Raw genomic sequence first — 17,439 nt, 5'->3', positions numbered from 1 at the left:
CTGCATGCTCTGTCATATGGCAATGCTGGCCCACCTGCTGTTCTGAACACACAGTGTTTCATCTCTCGCCTTTACTCCTTTGCGGGGTTGTCCCTCCATTGCCTCTTGGAATCCCTGACTTCTTTCAAGGCTCAGCTTAATACACATCATACACAATGTATACGTAGAACATATCACACATTGGGTGTATATATGATACATATCTCACACGGTATATACATATAATATACACACAATATAATGTGTGGGGCAGCTGGGTGGCAGTGGATGGAGTGCTGGCCCTGAAGTCAGGAGGACCTGAGCTCAGACGCAGCCTCAGACGCTTACTAGCTGTGTGACCTTAGGCAAGTGGCTTAACCTCTGTTTGCCTCAGTTTCCTCATCTGTAAAATGAGGTGGAGAAGGGAATGGCAAACCACTACACTATCTTTGCCAAGAAAATCCCAAATGTGGGGCAGCTAGGTGGAGGGCATAAGTTCAAATCCAGCCTCAGACACTTGAAACATTCACTAGCTGTGTGACCTTTGGCAAGTCACTTAACCCCAATTGCCCTGCCTTCCCTCCTCCAAAAACAAAACAAGAAAACCCCAAATGGACGGATCAACAGCCACACAGCATGTATTTAAATACAGAATACATATTATACACAGTGCATGTAATACAGAATACATATCTCACACACGTACATATAATAGACGAACCCAGCACACTGTGTAATATATATTTTAACATAGAACACATTTCACAATGTCTATATAATATGTGATATACACTACACTGTGTATTTAACATATAATATATATCAGTGTGTGGACAACATAACACATTTTAGTGTGTATATAACACACATACCACAGCGTGCATTTAATGATACATTTTACACAGCGGACATATATAAATGGTAATCTATAATACATATCGCACAGTATGTATAAAATACAGAATACGTATAACACAAACCTACTCACACTGTTGAGAGACAGAGACAGACACAGAGAGAGACAGTGTATGTGTGCGCGCCCGCGCGCGCCCGTGTAGGCAGAATCGGAAGAGACAGCCGACTCAGACTGACAGCACAGGGTCGTGCACTCGGCTCTTCTACGCCCCCGGCGTTCTACTCCGCGCGCCGCCCTCCGGGCTCCGGGCCTACCCTGGAGCCACGCAGCCTGGGGCCCTCGGGGCGGGCCCTGCCCGTGGACCTCGAGGGTACAACCGCCCGGTTCCCACTCACTCCAGCGACCAGCGCCCTCGAGCCTCTTTCCGGTTGCGAGGAGGTCGCGACCACGACGCGCGCAGAAACCGCTGGGTGGCGTCGGTTTCCCTGCTCTCCTCGGCCATCCCGGGTCGGCCGGCCAGTCCGCCGAATCGACCGCCCCTCCCTACCGCGCTCCTCCCTCCCGGCCTCATCCTCGGTAGTTGGTTGGAGGAGGGACTGGTAGGAGAGCCGGGAAGGCTGGAGAAAGTCGCGCGTGCGCTCTAAGCAGGAAAAGACGGGAAGGAGGGGAGGCGGATCGCCGCGGCGGTTGTGCGCAGGCGCGCTTCGTGGGGGCGGGGCAAGCAAGGGGGCGGGGCGGAACGGAACGGAGATGTGGGGAGGGGTGGGGAAAGCATAGGTAGGCCGGGGAAGGGTCTGGGCGGGCCGGGGCGGGGTTAGAGAGCTGCTGAAGAGCCACCTCCGAGCTCCGGGAGCCGGCTGTGAGCAAATCGAAATTGAAAGTCGTGGCCGTGGTGGCGACTGACCGAGGCGGCGCTGACCACCGGCGCGGGGAAGGGTCCCCAGCGCACGGAGCCAGGTAAGCACCCGCCCCTGACCCAGCCCGCCGGTGGCCGTCCCACTCCCCAACCCCACCATCTCCAGGGATACCGGCACAGCCTCGCCGGGCGGGCGGCGCCCACTGCGCTCCCGGGTTCAGGGTCTCGGCTGCTCGGTTCTTGGGCTGGGGATGCCCCCGAACCGGACCCGGGCTCGTGCTGGGACTCGGGCTAAGGGTGATCCCGCGCCCTCTCCAGACCTCTCCACGGCACCCCCGGGGCTGCCACCTCTGGAGGGGGTTACGGACCGGCCAGGGTAGGGCTCCCATTCAGTAGCTGTCCACCTCGGGGACTGGACGTCGCGGTCTCCCTGCCATCCTCGCATCTCCCCCGCGCTTCCCTCGGCCTGCGGAGGGCGGTTCCCACGCTCAGTTAAATTGCCCGGGCGCACCCCCACCCCGGCCTCGGGGCTCCGGGCTGCGAAATTGTCCTTGGGTACAAACTGTCAGCGGGCTAGGGCCGGGTGGGGGTGGGGTGAGGTGTTACGGCCTTGGGTCTGAAGCGAGGGGGGCGGGGGGAGTTACTGCCTTGTGTCTGATTGGGGGAAGCAGTAGCCCCCTGGCATAGCCTCTACTTAGGAAATATATCGAATCTATGCAGATTTCATACTACTGAAGGTTCAGGTGAGGAGGTGGCGCGTGGCGAACGTAATAATTAAGAGCTGTAAATCTTACAGCGCCTTTAATGCTAACATTAACCTTCCGCTAATGCGTATGAAAATGAGAGCCGTAGCTGGCGCCGAAGTCAGCGCTTGATGCATTTATAGCCAGGCACATGAAGTGACTTTCCTCGAGTCAGGATAGTAGTTAAGTAGAGGGAGGATTCGAACCAGATACAAGTGAATTGATTTTTATTCCCTGTCCCCCTCTTCGACCCACTAATTTTTGTGTTGGGGTTTGTTGGTACGCGTTGAAAGCAGCTGCTTGCATTGTTGGGTCCCTCATCCTAAGTTTTAAATCTCTAGAGGTTCTCCATGCAATATAACCTGGTACTTCTTGGGGTATTTAGCGAATGTTTATTGAACCAGATAAGAAGTGAATTGATTTTTATCCCCTCCTGTACGGCCTCTCCGCTTCTTAGACTCCACTGATTCCTGTATTGTGTTGGGCTTGTTGGTAGTTTTAGAATTTGGCTGTAGGGATTGCTTGTTGGGTTTTTCATCCTGCAAAATTTAAGTCTCTTGAGGCCTGAGACTAAAATCTTAAAGTTCTCTATGTGTCATATAAACCAGTGTATCTTGGTAACTTAGTGAATGTGACGAATTAGTGAATTATAACGAATACTCACAAACTGGTTTAAGCAGTGACTGTGTATTTGAAGTGCCTCTGTTCATAAATCTTTAGGCAGAAGGTCCTATTGTCACAACAGTTTAACTTTTTTGTTTTTGTTTCATAGAGTTTTAGAGCTGGAAGAGAACTGAGAGATCCTTTAGTTCCTCATTTTACAGACGAGGAAACTTGAGGTTCCAAGATAGGGACTTGACAAAGGGTTAGAGGCAGTCAGGCTTTGAGATTCTCAGCCAGTGCTCTTTCCACTAAACTGTGGCATTTCCAATATCTTGGCAATAGACAAATTAAAGTACTTACCTATTTATTGTACAGTTAATTATATATTGTAGTAGTTAGTCCCACAGTTATTACTGCATTTAAAATTTGGAGCTAGAAATGAGAAAAATGAAAAATCTCAAAGAAATCCAAATTAAATATCACTATCTAAGTGTTTTAGTTAGTTTCCCCCCTCTTAAGGAGTTCATTTAATGAGGAAGTTATTAAGGTTTTCAACCAGGAAAAATTGAGTAGGAGTATATTAGGTCTAGAAATTAAAGCAGAGGAAGAAACTATCAGTTGCTGGTGAAATATATTCAAGTGGGACATGTTACCATAACTACATCTCAACTAGAAACTAAAAGTGCTAAAACTAGAACTTTAGTTATTTAACTAAAGGCAGAATAACTGGGACTTCATAGGTCAAAGAAACTTCAGAAGGTATCTATTCCAACCCCCTTCACATTCCTTACTTTTGAGGAAATTGAGACCCAGAGAAGTAGTGGTTTGGGGACACAAGTGTTAAACGGCAGACAGACCTTGATGGGATTTGAACTCAAGTCTTCTGATTCCAAATCCATCATTCCTTTCTTAACACCATGCTGCCTCTCAACACATGAGTTTTGCAATTGGCAGATACACAGAAATGTTAGATCTGGGAGGGAGTTTAGTCTAATTCCTCTCTTTTTACATATGAGGAAACTGAAACCTAAAGAGATTGTAGTTTGCCCAAAGTTAAGTAACAGAGCTGAGTCTCTAATTCAAGTCTTGTGACTCTACAATATAGGACATTTGCCATGATACCACACTTCCTCCCTTTGTTTTAATGATACTCATAATTCAGTTTTATGAAATGAAAAAATTAATATGGGGAAATAGACCAAAGATTGGAACTGGAAGGGCCCTCAGAGGCCAATCTAATCTGTCTAATTCTTTCATTTTACAGATGAGGTCACTGAGGCTCGGAACAGTGAAGTGATTTGCCCAGGTCGCACAACTAGTAAATAAATGTTAGAGGCAGGGTATAAAACCAGAACTTTGTGACTCTAGGTCTAGCGCTCTATCCACTGCTGATAAGGAGCTGCTTGAGTCAAATGAGAAATAGTCAGTAGTAGACTATGGTAACCAATGTGATGCTATAAGCGTACTGGGAGGCATAGGCTAGTCCCAGACTGAATTGGCAGTACTCCAACTGTGTCATGGGGAGAAAGGGTCTTTAGGTTAAAAAAAAATAACATTTTTCTTTTCATTCTTTTTCACTTTTTAATAGTTAGTGCTTAAGATAATAGCTCAATTTCAGACTACCCAGGTAAACAGCTGGAGAGCTATTTGAGAACTCAAATGCCAGGGACTTCAAATAATAGAATTTTCTCAAACTTTGTATCCAGGTGTATGAAACTTGGCAGGCCAGAGTTTGACTTATTTTAGAGTCCGGCAGACTATTTTTGGACTTTATGCCCGCATCAAACTGTTGTTGATTTCCATTTTCCTGCTACTTGAATATCAGGGCTATGGAGCCAGAGGCAGCTTGTTGTAGACAAGGAGTCTCAGCATCATTGGGTGAGATTTCATTTTCAGGGGCCAGCATTTGTAAAGAAGGGAGCAATTATCTCTTATCTGGACTCCTCCACCCTAGTTCAATTCTCCCTCAATGTAATAGGACCAAGTGCCTCTGTCTTGTTTGTGCTGAACAGAAACGATAACTGCACTTCTACTTAAGCAGAAAGCAATTTCCTAACTTATTGGTAGGTGGGGAGCTCTGGGATAATTAATGGCGAATGTGATTGATGTTTGGGAGGGTGCTGATGAGACGAATGATCCCATCCATACATCAGAGCCAAATTCTTGTTTCAGAAAATATAATATTGTGCCTTTAAAAGTCTGTGGTAAAATATCAATATTTAGTAGTTTTTGAGCATTAGATGTTACAATATTTAGAATCCTTTCTCTCTGGGGCATTTTTCAGATTCCTTAACCCATCCAGTCCCTGCTTACCTTTGAAAAATAAATTGGAGTGAGTGAGGTTTTAAAAACCAGAGCAAGGTCACTTGTAGAAGCCCTCTGACTGCTGAGGGTTACCGACATGAAATCTTTAAAACCCAGGTAATACAACCCATCAGTAAGATTCATTTTTTGTTTCTTAGCTGGACATGGGAGTGATTGGTTAGCTACCTTATCTTTGACTCATCGGACTTTTTGACTTTTATTCAGGAAGGGAGGTTAGGGAAGAGAAAAGAATGTAGACAAGATAGTGAGACCAGAACGTCAAATATGATTTTATCTCCCAAGGTTCTCAAGCTTCACAATTGGTAAATTTCCAGTAATTTAAGAGGCTTCAAGTAGATAGACATTTCAGCCCTTTTACACCTCTTTTCTTGCTGTCTGCCCAGAAAACTGATCCACCCCCAACTAACTTTACATTTTGCCTACCCCGTAAAATGCTTGGGGATGGAGAACAGATTGGCAAAGTTTTGAGAATCTTTGTGACTAAAATTACTTTTACTTTACTTTAAAAAGAGAAGTAAATTAGAATGGTTTAAAAAATGTTAATTGGAAAAAGTTTGGAAATCACTGCTCCAGAAATTTGCCTGTTTTAGAGGAGTAGAAAGTGCTCTGGATAGGGGTAAGAGGATCTGGGTTTGAATCTTGCCCAGCCATTTACCTGTGTGGCCTTGGACGAGTCAATCTCTTTAGGTCTTAGTTTCCTCTCCTGTAAAATAAGAGGTTTGGACTAGAAAGCCCCTGAGGTCCTTTCAGCCACTGGCCATGAGCTTAAACCTAATTGCCTGTATATTGCTCATAATGTTTCCCTTGGTCTAAGACAGTAATAAGACTCACCTTAAGATTTACAAAGTACTTCTGTTCTAGCAGCCCTGTGGGGCAGGGAGTACAAATGTGATAGCACCTTAAAATTGAAACTGCCCATTTATATAGCTCTTTTTTATTTCTGTTGGCTGGAATCCATTACTGATCTGGTTTAACAGTGATAGAGAAGTTCCAGAAAAGGAGGGCAGTGTAGCAAAAGATCCCTGGACCAAAGTCCAGTCAGAAAGCCTTGAGTTTGAATCGTGGCTTGAGGCTATTCGTGCCACTGTGGTTAAGCCACTTCAGTTAACATCTCTGAGCCTCAATTTCCTCACCTGTAAAATGGGGATAATACCAATACCATCTTCCTCACAAGATTGTTAAATAAAGACTTTGTGACTATATATAAAATTACAATGGATGGATTGCTGGAGGAAAGAGAGACCCTGGGAACACCTGTTAGAAATCTAGTACGGTAGTCCAGATATTACTGTATTATTGTTGTTCAGTCGTTTTACTTGTGTCCGATTCTTTGTGACCTCATTTGGGTTTTCTTGGCAAAGATATTGGAGTGGTTTGCCATTTCCTGCCATTTCCTTCTCCAGCTCATTTTTCAGATGAGGAAACAGAGGCAAACAGGGTTGAGTGACTTGCCCAGCAAGTGTCTGGCCAGAAGACTCATCTTCCTGACTTCAGGCCCGGCACCGCACTGGCCACCTAGCGCCCATTACTGTATTAGGGTGTTGGCTATAGGAATAGAAAGTAATGCAGGTTGGCATTTGTTCTCAAATGTATACCATATTTCCCCATGTATAAGACGCACCCTTTTTTGAAAAATTTGGGGTCTAAAAACTGGGTGCATCTTATACAGTGGGTTGTGGGTTTTTTTACTTGCATTTCCCGCTTTTTTGCACTTGTTTTTGCGCTTATTGTTGTAGATTTTTTCACTTGCATTTCCTACTTTTTCGGGCTTATCTTTGCGCTCATTGTTTCACATTTGTTACTGGTACATTTGCCACGTTCTGCCCAGAAATGGCTCAGAAAAGATTTTCGTACAGTGCTGAATTCAAGTAAAAAGTGATCCAATTTGCAAAAGTGAATGGAAATCGTGCTGCTGGACATAAGTTGGTCCTCCTGCAACTGAGAAACGGGAAGAGGAAACCCTACTGCAAATGCCATGGTAGGAGAAGGCCATGAGAGGCAAGTCAGCAAAATGGCCTGATTGAGAGAGGGAATTGAAGATAAGGATCGAAGAGCAAAGGCGAGCGGAATTCCTGTGTCCACAAAGATGGTTCAGCATGAGACAAGAAGAATTGCTGATGAAAAAGAAGTTACTGATTTCAAAGGAGGACACAGTTGGTGCTTCAGGTTCATGAAACAACAGACTTCCCCAAAGATGCCTGAAAGCTATGAGCCGATGAATAAAACTTGAGTTCAATAATTTTATGTAATACATTTTTTTTTTTCAAATTTTGGGCCCCAAAATCAAGGTGCGTCTTATACATGGGAGCATCTTCTACATGGGGAAATACGGTACGTTTTAGAGGCACAAGAGAGTTATAGTGACTTGATTATGCAGTCTTACCCAACTAGTATGTGTTAAAGACAGGACTTGAGAGGACCTCAAGGTCTTTGGATTCCTTCTAGTCAAGTAAGTCATACTGTCTGTGAATATGTAGGTTTAGAAAGGTTAAGTAACTTGTTTATCATTACACAGCAAGTCAAGTAACTGCCAGGGTTGAGATGGAAACGCAGCTCTCTCCTCACTCCATATAGCTCTTAAGGGCAGAGGATCTTATGCAGTTGATGACTAGAATAGAATCGAAGGGGTTGGACTTGATGGCCTCTAGTTCCTTCCAGCTATTAAATCACTAGAAAAACTTTTGTACGAAACAGAATCAGTGTTGAATTAAAAGAGACACAGTTGACTGGGAAAAATCAGTATTGTTTTTCTCTGTGTTGTTGTTAATGTATAAATTGTCTTCCTAGTTTTGTTCCCTTCACTCAGCATCACTTCATAATTCAACAATTTATTCATCATTAATGTCTTCCCAGACATTTTTGTTATTTCTTTTGTCACTTTTTGTCTCATTTAAGCCATCTCCCAGTTGATGGGCACACTCCTTTGTTTCCACTTCTTTGCTACAATAAAAAGTGTTTCTATAAATATTTTTGTATTTATAGTTTTTTTTCCTTCCCTTTGAACTTTTTGGCATTTATGTCTCAGAGGTATCACTGGGGGAAAGGGTATGTGCAGCATAGTGTCTTTTTAGCTCTTGTTCCAAATTGCTTTCCAGAATGGTTGGACAATTCACAGGCCATTGTTGTGCCTGCCCTCCAATAATTGTCTTGTTCCTTATGTCATCTTTGCCAACCCCATACGTATGAGGAAGCATCCTAGATTTGGCTTAATGCTTTTCTCTTATTAGAGATTTGAAGCATATTTATATGGTTGATGATAGCTTGGATTTCTTTTAAAAGTTGCTTGTTTTTGATTCTTTGGCCAAAATTTGTCTGTTAGGAAAAACTGTTTTTTGACCAAATTTATCTATTGGGGTATGGGTGTCGCTTTCCTATATTTGTGTCAATTAAGTATGTATCTTGGATGTCAGACCTTTATTAGAGATAATTGCTATAAAGATACTTTTCCCAGTTAACTGCTTCTCTTCCGATTCTGCATTGGTTTTGTTTGTGCAAAACCTTTTCATAAGAATATAGATTTAGAGCTGGAAGGGACCTTAGAAGGCATCAAGTCCAATTCCCTTATTTTACAGATGAGGAAATTCAGAGTCAGAGGTGTTAAGTGATTTGACCCTAATAAAACAGTAAGTAGCTGAAGTGAGATTCAAACCCAGCTTATTCTGACTCCCAAGTCTAATATTTTGCTCACTACCACATATTTTCAATTTTGTGTCGTCAAAATTTTCCATGAAAAATACTATCTCTTTCTCCTGTTTGATCATGAACTGTCTCACGGTAGTATGAAAAGTATCTCCTTTCTCCTGAAATTTGTTTAATATGATCCTTTATATTTAGATCTTATATCTATTTGGAGCTTATTGTGAGACATTATCCTAGTTTCTTCCAGATTGCTTTTCAGTTTTCCTAGCAGTTTTTTTTTTTCCTGTAGGGAGTCCTTGCCCTGGTATTTGGTGTCCTTGAGTTTATTATGCTCATTTGCTTCTGGGTCTTGTTTATATAATCTGTTCCACTGATCCCTTAACCTCTCTCAAGTTGTGTCTTTTCATCTGTAAAATACGGGGTTTAGAGGGGGTAGTTAGATGAATCTTAAAGGTTCCTTACAGTTCAAAATGTATGATTTTGTGACAAGTTTTTCTGTTTTCTAACCAATAACAAATACTTTTGATGATGACTGCTTTGAAGTATATTTTGAGATCTAGTTCAGCTGGGGCCTCCTTATTTCTGTTTTTTTCATTGTTTCCCTCACAGTTCTGGATCTTTTCTTCTTCCAAATAAAGTTTGTCTAGTTCTATAAAAAATACTTTAGTATTTAGGTATGGCACTGAATTTGTAAATCAGTATATATAATATTATCATTTCTATTCTGTGGGCACAACCCTACCGTGGGAAGTTAATGTCTTTCCAGGTATTTATTTCCCATTACATAATTACATTCATTTAATTTGTTTAGTGTGTCTTGGTAGGTGGACTTTTGTGCAGTCTCTAGTTACTTTAAGTGGAATTTTTTTCTCTGTTCCTGCTGGATTTTGTTGACAACATATGGGCTGATAGGTAGAGATTTTTTTTATTATTATATTTTGTATCCTGTTACTTGGTTGAAGTTACAGTTTCAGTTAATTTTTAGTTGACTCTTTGAGTTCCTTAAACCTTCATATCTGCAAAAAAGTGATCAGTGTGTTTTTTGCCTATGTTTATTTCCTCATTTTAAAAAATCTTGCCTTATTACTATAACTAATATTTCTAGAACTATTACTAAATTTTAATGGTGATAGTGAATATTTTTGCTTTGTCCTTAAACTCACTGGCAAGTCTTCTAGCATTTCATGCAATCTCTTTTCTAAGTACATACTGTTTGTCCTGTCAAGGTCCATTTATTCCTATACTTTTAAACATATTTAATATAAATCAGTCAGCAAACATTTATTAGGTGCCTGCTATGTATCAGGTGCTGTGTTAATCCCTGAAAGGTAAAAGACAGTCCCTGCTTTCAAGGAGCACATAATTTAATGAAACAATTTACATCTAGGTACAAACAAGCTAGCTATTGAAATAATCTACAGAAGAAAGTCACTAGTATTATATTTTTTGAAAATCCTTTTCTGTATCTATTGATATAAATGTGGTTTTTATTGTTTTTGTTATTAATATGCTCTTTTAGTTTTCCTAATTTGGTTTTTCCTAAGTTTTCCAACTTATATTTCCAACCTTATATATCTGTATCTATTGATATAAATGTGGTTTTTATTGTTTTTGTTATTAATATGCTCTTTTAGTTTTCCTAATTTGGTTTTTCCTAAGTTTTCCAACTTATATTTCCAAATACAACCTTGTCAAAGTATGTAATCATCTTACATTGCTATATCCTTTCTGCTAATATTTTATTCAACACATTTGTGTTGCTATTGATTAGATCTATTGGTCAAAGATTTCTTTTTATCTCTCCCTGGTATGAAGACCATATTTATCTCATTGAAAGAGTTTGATAGGCAATTTTCTTTCTTTTTCTCCTAAGTGATTTATGTAATATTAGAGTTAATTGTTCTTTGAGCGTTCGATGGAATTCTCTTGCAAATCTTTCTCATTGTGTTTGCTTTGGCTATTTTTTGGCAGGGGGAAGAGAGAATTGTTGGGAGTTGCTTTATTTTTTTTTTCTGAGAAAGGGTTATTTTATATTTTTGTAAATATTGATCCATTTCAGTTGTTACTAAGTTCGTTAGTATATAATTAGACAAAGTAGTTTACAGTAATTTTCTTTATTCCTTCATATGTTGTGAATTCTCTGTCATTTTTGATATTGATGATCTGGTTTTCCTCTTAAAAAATAGTTGTCTGTTTTTTAAAAAACTGTTACTAGTTTTATTTATCAATTTAATAGATTTTTCATTTTCAGATTTATTTTTATATCTTTGAGTTTCAGAATTTTAAATTATGGGTTTTTGATTTTTTTTTGTTCTGCCAGATTTTTTTTAGCTGCATATGCAGTTCATTGTCGGTCCCCCCCCCCAAACCCCCATCACCACCTTTGATGAAAATATTTAGAGATATAAATTTTCCTTTAAGAATCTCTTTGGCTGCATCCTGAAGATTCTGGTGTATTGTCATATTGTTTTTATTTCTTTTGACAAAAATTATCTGTTACTTACGTGATTTGTTCTTTGTCTCTTATATTGCCTCGTCTTCATTTGTTGTTTGAATCCTTTATTATTATTTTTATTTCATTGAGATCAGTAAAAGGATGTGTTTAATATTTCTGCTTTTTTACATTTGTTTATTATACCCTAGTACAAGATGTCATGCATAGATGAGAATGTGCATATTCCTTTTGGTTTCTTCCACTCAAAAGTCACTAGAGATTTATCATTTCTAACTTTTCTGAAATTCATTTGAAGCCTTTAACATTTTTCTTGATTTTCTTTTTGTTAAATTTGTGCAGATCTGAAAGGGATATATTGAAGTGATCCCAGCTATTATCCTTGGAAATAGTGCAGAGCTGGGCTGGGTGGAGGAACTTATTAATGTTGTCCTTTGGTTTAATTCATCATTACTTCTTCTGGAGTCATTTTTTCATCTTCCCTAGGGAGTTTCTTAGCGGAGCTAGGTTCTGATTTAAGCTTTTATGTGGCCATATTTGCCAGAAGTCTCTGTTGCAGATCTTCTAGGGGCTTATTCTCTCCTTTGAATGTTTGAAATTTATTTAACAAAAAAGGAAATATTGCTGTTACCCTTTTCACCATTGTATTGTGCCATGCCAATTTGAGTTGTTCTGTGTTAACTGAAAGCTAAAGTAATGGAGAGAGAAGAAAAATCTGGGTCAGCCCACTGAAAGCTTCACTTTCCAATACTGAAGAGTCCTTCTAAATCCCTCTAAGGTCCCTTTAAGCTTCATATCTGTGAATCTATGATCTCTTTTTACCCACAAGGAACTGAACCTTGTATTGCCTGCCTCAATCTAGAAGACCTGGGTTCAAGTACAAAGTCTGGGCTATGAAATGCTGGACAAATCACTTAAACTTTGAGTTCATTCAGCTGTTCTGTCAATAAGAAATGGTGCTGAGAAGATGCTCAGCTACTTTGAGAGAGGAAATGCTTTCCTACAGCATTGAGATCACAGATCCAGGTTCTCCTCCCCATCAGAAAAGTCAGTTATGTGTTCATGCTGTGTTCTTTTTTCTTTATAACTTGTTATTTTTAAAGTGATTATCTTTGTCTCTTCCTGTTGAGATTTTTCTTTATTAAACTTTGTTGGTTTTTTTTTTTAACTCTGCAGGATCAAATTAAACCTTTTCTCTTAGAATGTTGTCAGAATTCTCAAATTAAGATTTTCATTGTTTTTTTTTGGGGGGAGACTATCTAGAAACTTAAAATTTTAATTTTTCTATAGATAAATTCAGAGTGTTGGATATTAGTAACTCTGGAACCAAAACACTAATTTAATCCTGAACTTAATAAACAACGAATAAAATAAACATGTTCATATGCATAGTTGAACAACAGAAAGAATACACGTGAAACTGCAAATCTTTGCTATGTACACTTTGTTTCTCCTTTTGAGCATTTGATAAATTCAACATTAATTTTTTAATTAATTAAATTTTTTTAACTTATCAAGCAATTTTTTTTTCCTTTCCCATAGTTCCTCCCCCCTCCCACCCCCCAGTGGCAAAAAGAAGAAGAAAACCGACTCAATACACAAACATAGTCAAGCAAAACAGTCCTATATGAGCCGTGTCTAAAGATGTGTCCTAATATGTCTGTTAGTCCATCACCTTTCTGTTACATAAGTTTCCAAACTGTTTTGCTTGCCTTCATTTCCTTCTGGCCTTCCTAATCTTTTTTTTAGAAACTTTGTTTTATGTAATTAACAAAGAATGAGTTTTCCCTCTTTCCTATGAGGAGGGAGCAGTTTTATACACACACACACACACACACACTCTCTCTCTCTCTCTCTCTCTCTCTCTCTCTCTCTCTCTCTCTCTCTCTGTCTCTCAAGCAAAACAATGCCTGCATCCAAAAAATTATGTCTCCTTCCATACCCTGAGTCCATCATCTCTCAGGTGGTGGCAGCATGCTGCTTCATTAGTTCTGTTGATAATAGTGGATGTTGTGTTGGCTTTCAAACTTTATTGTTGTTATTGTGAAAATTACTCTCTTGGTTCTGGTCACTTTACTCTGCCTCAGTACATACATGTATAGTTCTTCCAGGCTTCTCCTAAGCCACCCCTTCATCCTTTCTTATGGCACAGTAATATTCCATTACATTTATATACCATAATTTGTTGTTCAGCCATTCCCCAATTGATGGGAACCTCACTCAGTTTCCAGTTCTTGCTACAGCAAAAAGGGCTGCTATAGTTTTTTTTTTTCTTTTACATAAGGCCTTTTCTTCTTTCTTTGGTGTCTTTGGGGTATAGGCCTAGAGGTGATAGTGTCTGGCACACATGTACAGTTTAGTAACTTTGGGGACATACGTAGACCTAGAATACTTGGATCAGTTCATAGCTCCACCAAGAGTACATTAATGTGCTCATTTTTTTCCCTGCAGCCTCTCCAACATTTGTCATTTTCTTTTTTGGTCATTTTTGCTAATCCAGTAGTTGTGAGACAGAACCTCAAAGTTGCTTTAATTTGTATTTCTCTAATTTAGTGATTTGGAGCATTTTTTTTTGTATGGTCATTGATAGCTTTAATTTCTTCCTCTGAAAACTGCCTGTTTATATCCTTTGACTAACAATTAGGGATTGGTTCTTACTGTTAGAGATTTTTATCAGTTTCTTATATACCTTGGAAATAATACCTTATCAAAACTTCTGCAAAGAAGTTTTTACTCATTAACCTGTTTACCTTCTCTGCCCCCCCCCACCCCCCCCCATATTTTATCTTGTATTATTCTCTCTATATCTTGTTCGGTTGTGAACACTTCCTCTTTTCATAGACCCAAAAAGTAATTCCCCACCCCCATTCTTCTAATTTGTTTGTCTTGTTACTTTTAATGTCTAAGTTATGTATCCATTTGGACCTTATCTTGGTATAAGATGCTTCTCTATACCTAGTCCCCCATTTTTCTAGCAGTTTTTGTTGAATTGTGAGTTCTTACTGTAGTAGCTTGGGTCTCTGGAGTTTTCAGACACTGGGCTCCTAAATTCATTTGCTCCCCTGGTCAACCTCTCTTCATGTTCTCTTCTGCGTATTTTAAAAAAATGCTTCAAGGAATGTCGTTTGAGGTGGCAACTCAGCAGCCTTTCCTTTCCCTAGTACTTCCATTTCCTTATTGAAATAAAAACATTAAAATTAATAGGCATAATCAAGCAAAACAAACTTCCAGTTTACCTGTGTCTGACAATGTACGTCTCTTTCTTCACCTTGAGTCTTATCACCCTTGTGGAGAGGTAGATAGCAGGGTTTTGATTAGAGGTGTGGTTGGTTTTAGGAGTGAAAGAAGGTAGAGAACAGTTAATATTTGGAGAATCCATACCAGAAGATTAGGGTAGAACTCCCTAAGAAATTCCAGACAAGCGCATTAGGTTTTTCTTCTAAAGTTAGGAGACAACAGTCCTAGAGAAGGCATTGTTTTTCCTTGCAGTTCATTGTTTGTAACTTACTGTTGTTCCTCCCCCCCTTGGGGTTCCAGATATGAATGCCAACTCACAGTACTTATTTATTAAATTAATATAGCTGTATGTTAAGGTGTGTGTGTGTGTGTGTGTGTGTGTGTGTGTGTGTGCATGTATATAATCTGTGGCAAGCAATATAGCTCCATTTATATCCCTCAGAGTAGGGATAGCACTGGAAGATAGAAGCAAAATATTTCCGTATATATAAGAAGCAGGTAGAGAAATACAGAGACATGTGTTAGGGAAAACATTGGAGTTCTTGCCTGACACAGGCAACCTTCCCTACCTCCATCATACAATTGATTCTAGTAAATTGCACCTTCCAAGATTTTAGAATGGTGCTCTGTGTACCAGAAAAAGGTTTAGGATTACTGAAAAATTTGCCCCTTGAGGATAAAAATCTCTCCTGGTTGATAAAAAGAAACTGCTTTCCATGTTTCAGGAAACCCTACCCCATTCCCAACAGATAACAGTATCAGGCCGAAGTGCGTGTAGCGAAAGTACTTTAAAATGTTTATTAGGTTGAATTGTTGAATGGAGGTTACAGGACTAGAAGCCAGGCAAACCAAGGTGGAGGTTGAGAATAAACTAAGGTGAGCATGTATGAGGTAGTGAGAGAATAAAGTGTGAAGACTTCACATGGTATATGTATATATATTTGTATCTAAAATGTTTGAGAATCAATATTTAGAGAAAAGGGAAATGGGATAAATTTGAGTCTGTGGGAATCTGATTATTTAGCCTTTAGGAATGTCTTTCTCTCCCTTCTTCTTTAGATTTATAGATGTCACCTCAACTGTGAATGGAATACAAGATTGTGAAAGCTTCCCTATGAATCACTCATGCAAGGCAATATTCAAATAGAGATAGTACAAATTTAGTTAGGATATGAACCTCACCAGGCCTAAGTTTCGTTTTCCTGTAAATCATATGATTTCGGGGAAATCAGGTGATATTCCCCTCTCCCCCTCCCCTAGCCTACTTACAAATGGCCATCTTAGCATTAAAGTTTCCCTATAAGGTAATTCTGTAGTTTCTGTGCTGGTATTGGGTAAAACTTATTCCTGGTTAGATTGTGAGGCCACCTGTCCCCGCAAATGGGGACAGGGGTCCAGCCTCTGGGGTGGGATTTCTTAGAATTGTTTGTACAAGGATATATATCCCCTTGCTTGCCTTCTCCTCCTTGCCTCTCTTCACTGCTATCTCCGCCCTGGTAGTGAGAGATGCCCACTTCTCGAGACTTGATCAAATAAAGCTTCTGGTTTTTTTTTTCTACCTTGAGAAACCGAGACATCTTTTTTTTTTTTTTAAACTTGAGCCAGTGGTCTTTTGTCCCACACGAGCATGACCAACCAGGATCAATGAGGAAAATCAGTAAGCACACATTGGAGATCATAGAAGAACAGCAAGGAGAATACTTGAAGCTTTTTTTTTTAATCCAGAAACTTCTTTTATTTATCTTACACTTTCGTGTGCAGAGTTTCTTGGAATACTTTGGTAGAAAGTAGATACTTTGACCAGGATATATGTGTGTTGGCTCACCAGCTACTGGGAGGGGTTATTTGAACCATTCTGGCAAAGCTGACTCCTCACTCTTTTGAAACACAGGGTGTATGCTCTGTGTGTCCGAAATCTTGGATAAGCATAGATGAAGTAATGCAGCCTGGTATTGTGTTAATTATGTATGGTTAAGGTTGAGAGTATTGACGATATTAGTATTGATGAGGTTTAGGGTACTGGGACACCAGGAATGTCAGGGTGGTGTTGCCTGGAGTGAATTCACACCCTGAAGCCATCTCAGTCAGTGGCAAAGTTTATCAAAATGCTTTAGGAAAGCGGGCAAAGTTCCCAGGGAACCTGCAAGCTAGTGAGAATGGGGACAAGGGGAGAGAATGCCAAGGAAGCTAATTAAGTAATCCAGGGACTTCCGAGGGATCTGGGAGCAGGCCCCTGTAATCTATGGATGAGAAAATACAGGGAGTCTGCAAAGAGAACTTTGTTGATACCAGACATTGAGGAAGAAAAGACAGTTTTTGTTCTGCTGCCAGTCACGGACATTGGGGAACGGGTATGAAAAGAGAGCCCTTGAGTCAGCATCCCTGTATCTGCTCCAATAAAGGGAATTACAGAGTCAGGCATACATGTGTTCTGCAACAAGGGAAAGTTTTCTCAAAGGTCAGGGGCCTCCTGAAAGATTGGGAGCCTTCCAGAGACATGATCTTAGGGCTGGGGCCCAAGCACAAGCACCCCATCAGTATCTTTTTAGAGTATCCAGAGGAGAAGTTTATAGGTGTTGGCATAAACCACTGGAGGATGGAGCTAAGGTTCAGCTTGGAAAGTTACTGGTTTGGTGGTGCTTCCTGGATGTCAGGAAAATCTGGAGCTGGACAAGATTTTGCTAGAGCTCTTGATCTTAGTGTCCTGTGAGACTGTCATGACTACCAGGACAGTCCCTGATAATCAGAG

The 17,439-nt window shown here is 40.2% G+C and overlaps 1 protein-coding gene across 1 annotated transcript in view; it reads left to right on the top strand.

Moving 5' to 3' along the window:
* Positions 1–1,640: 1,640 nt before the first annotated feature.
* Positions 1,641–17,439, top strand: part of TDRD7 (tudor domain containing 7) — a 153,834-nt gene continuing 138,035 nt past the window's right edge. The window contains exon 1 of the mRNA XM_036741502.1: positions 1,641–1,792. The gene's annotated coding sequence lies outside the window, so the exon portion shown is untranslated. The remainder of the gene's footprint in view (positions 1,793–17,439) is intronic.

The sequence above is a fragment of the Trichosurus vulpecula genome, chromosome 1 (genome assembly GCF_011100635.1).
Source record: "Trichosurus vulpecula isolate mTriVul1 chromosome 1, mTriVul1.pri, whole genome shotgun sequence".
Classification (NCBI taxonomy): Eukaryota; Metazoa; Chordata; class Mammalia; order Diprotodontia; family Phalangeridae; genus Trichosurus; species Trichosurus vulpecula.
Note: the sequence above shows the minus strand (reverse complement) of the source record. Positions and strands in the feature narration are given on the sequence as shown.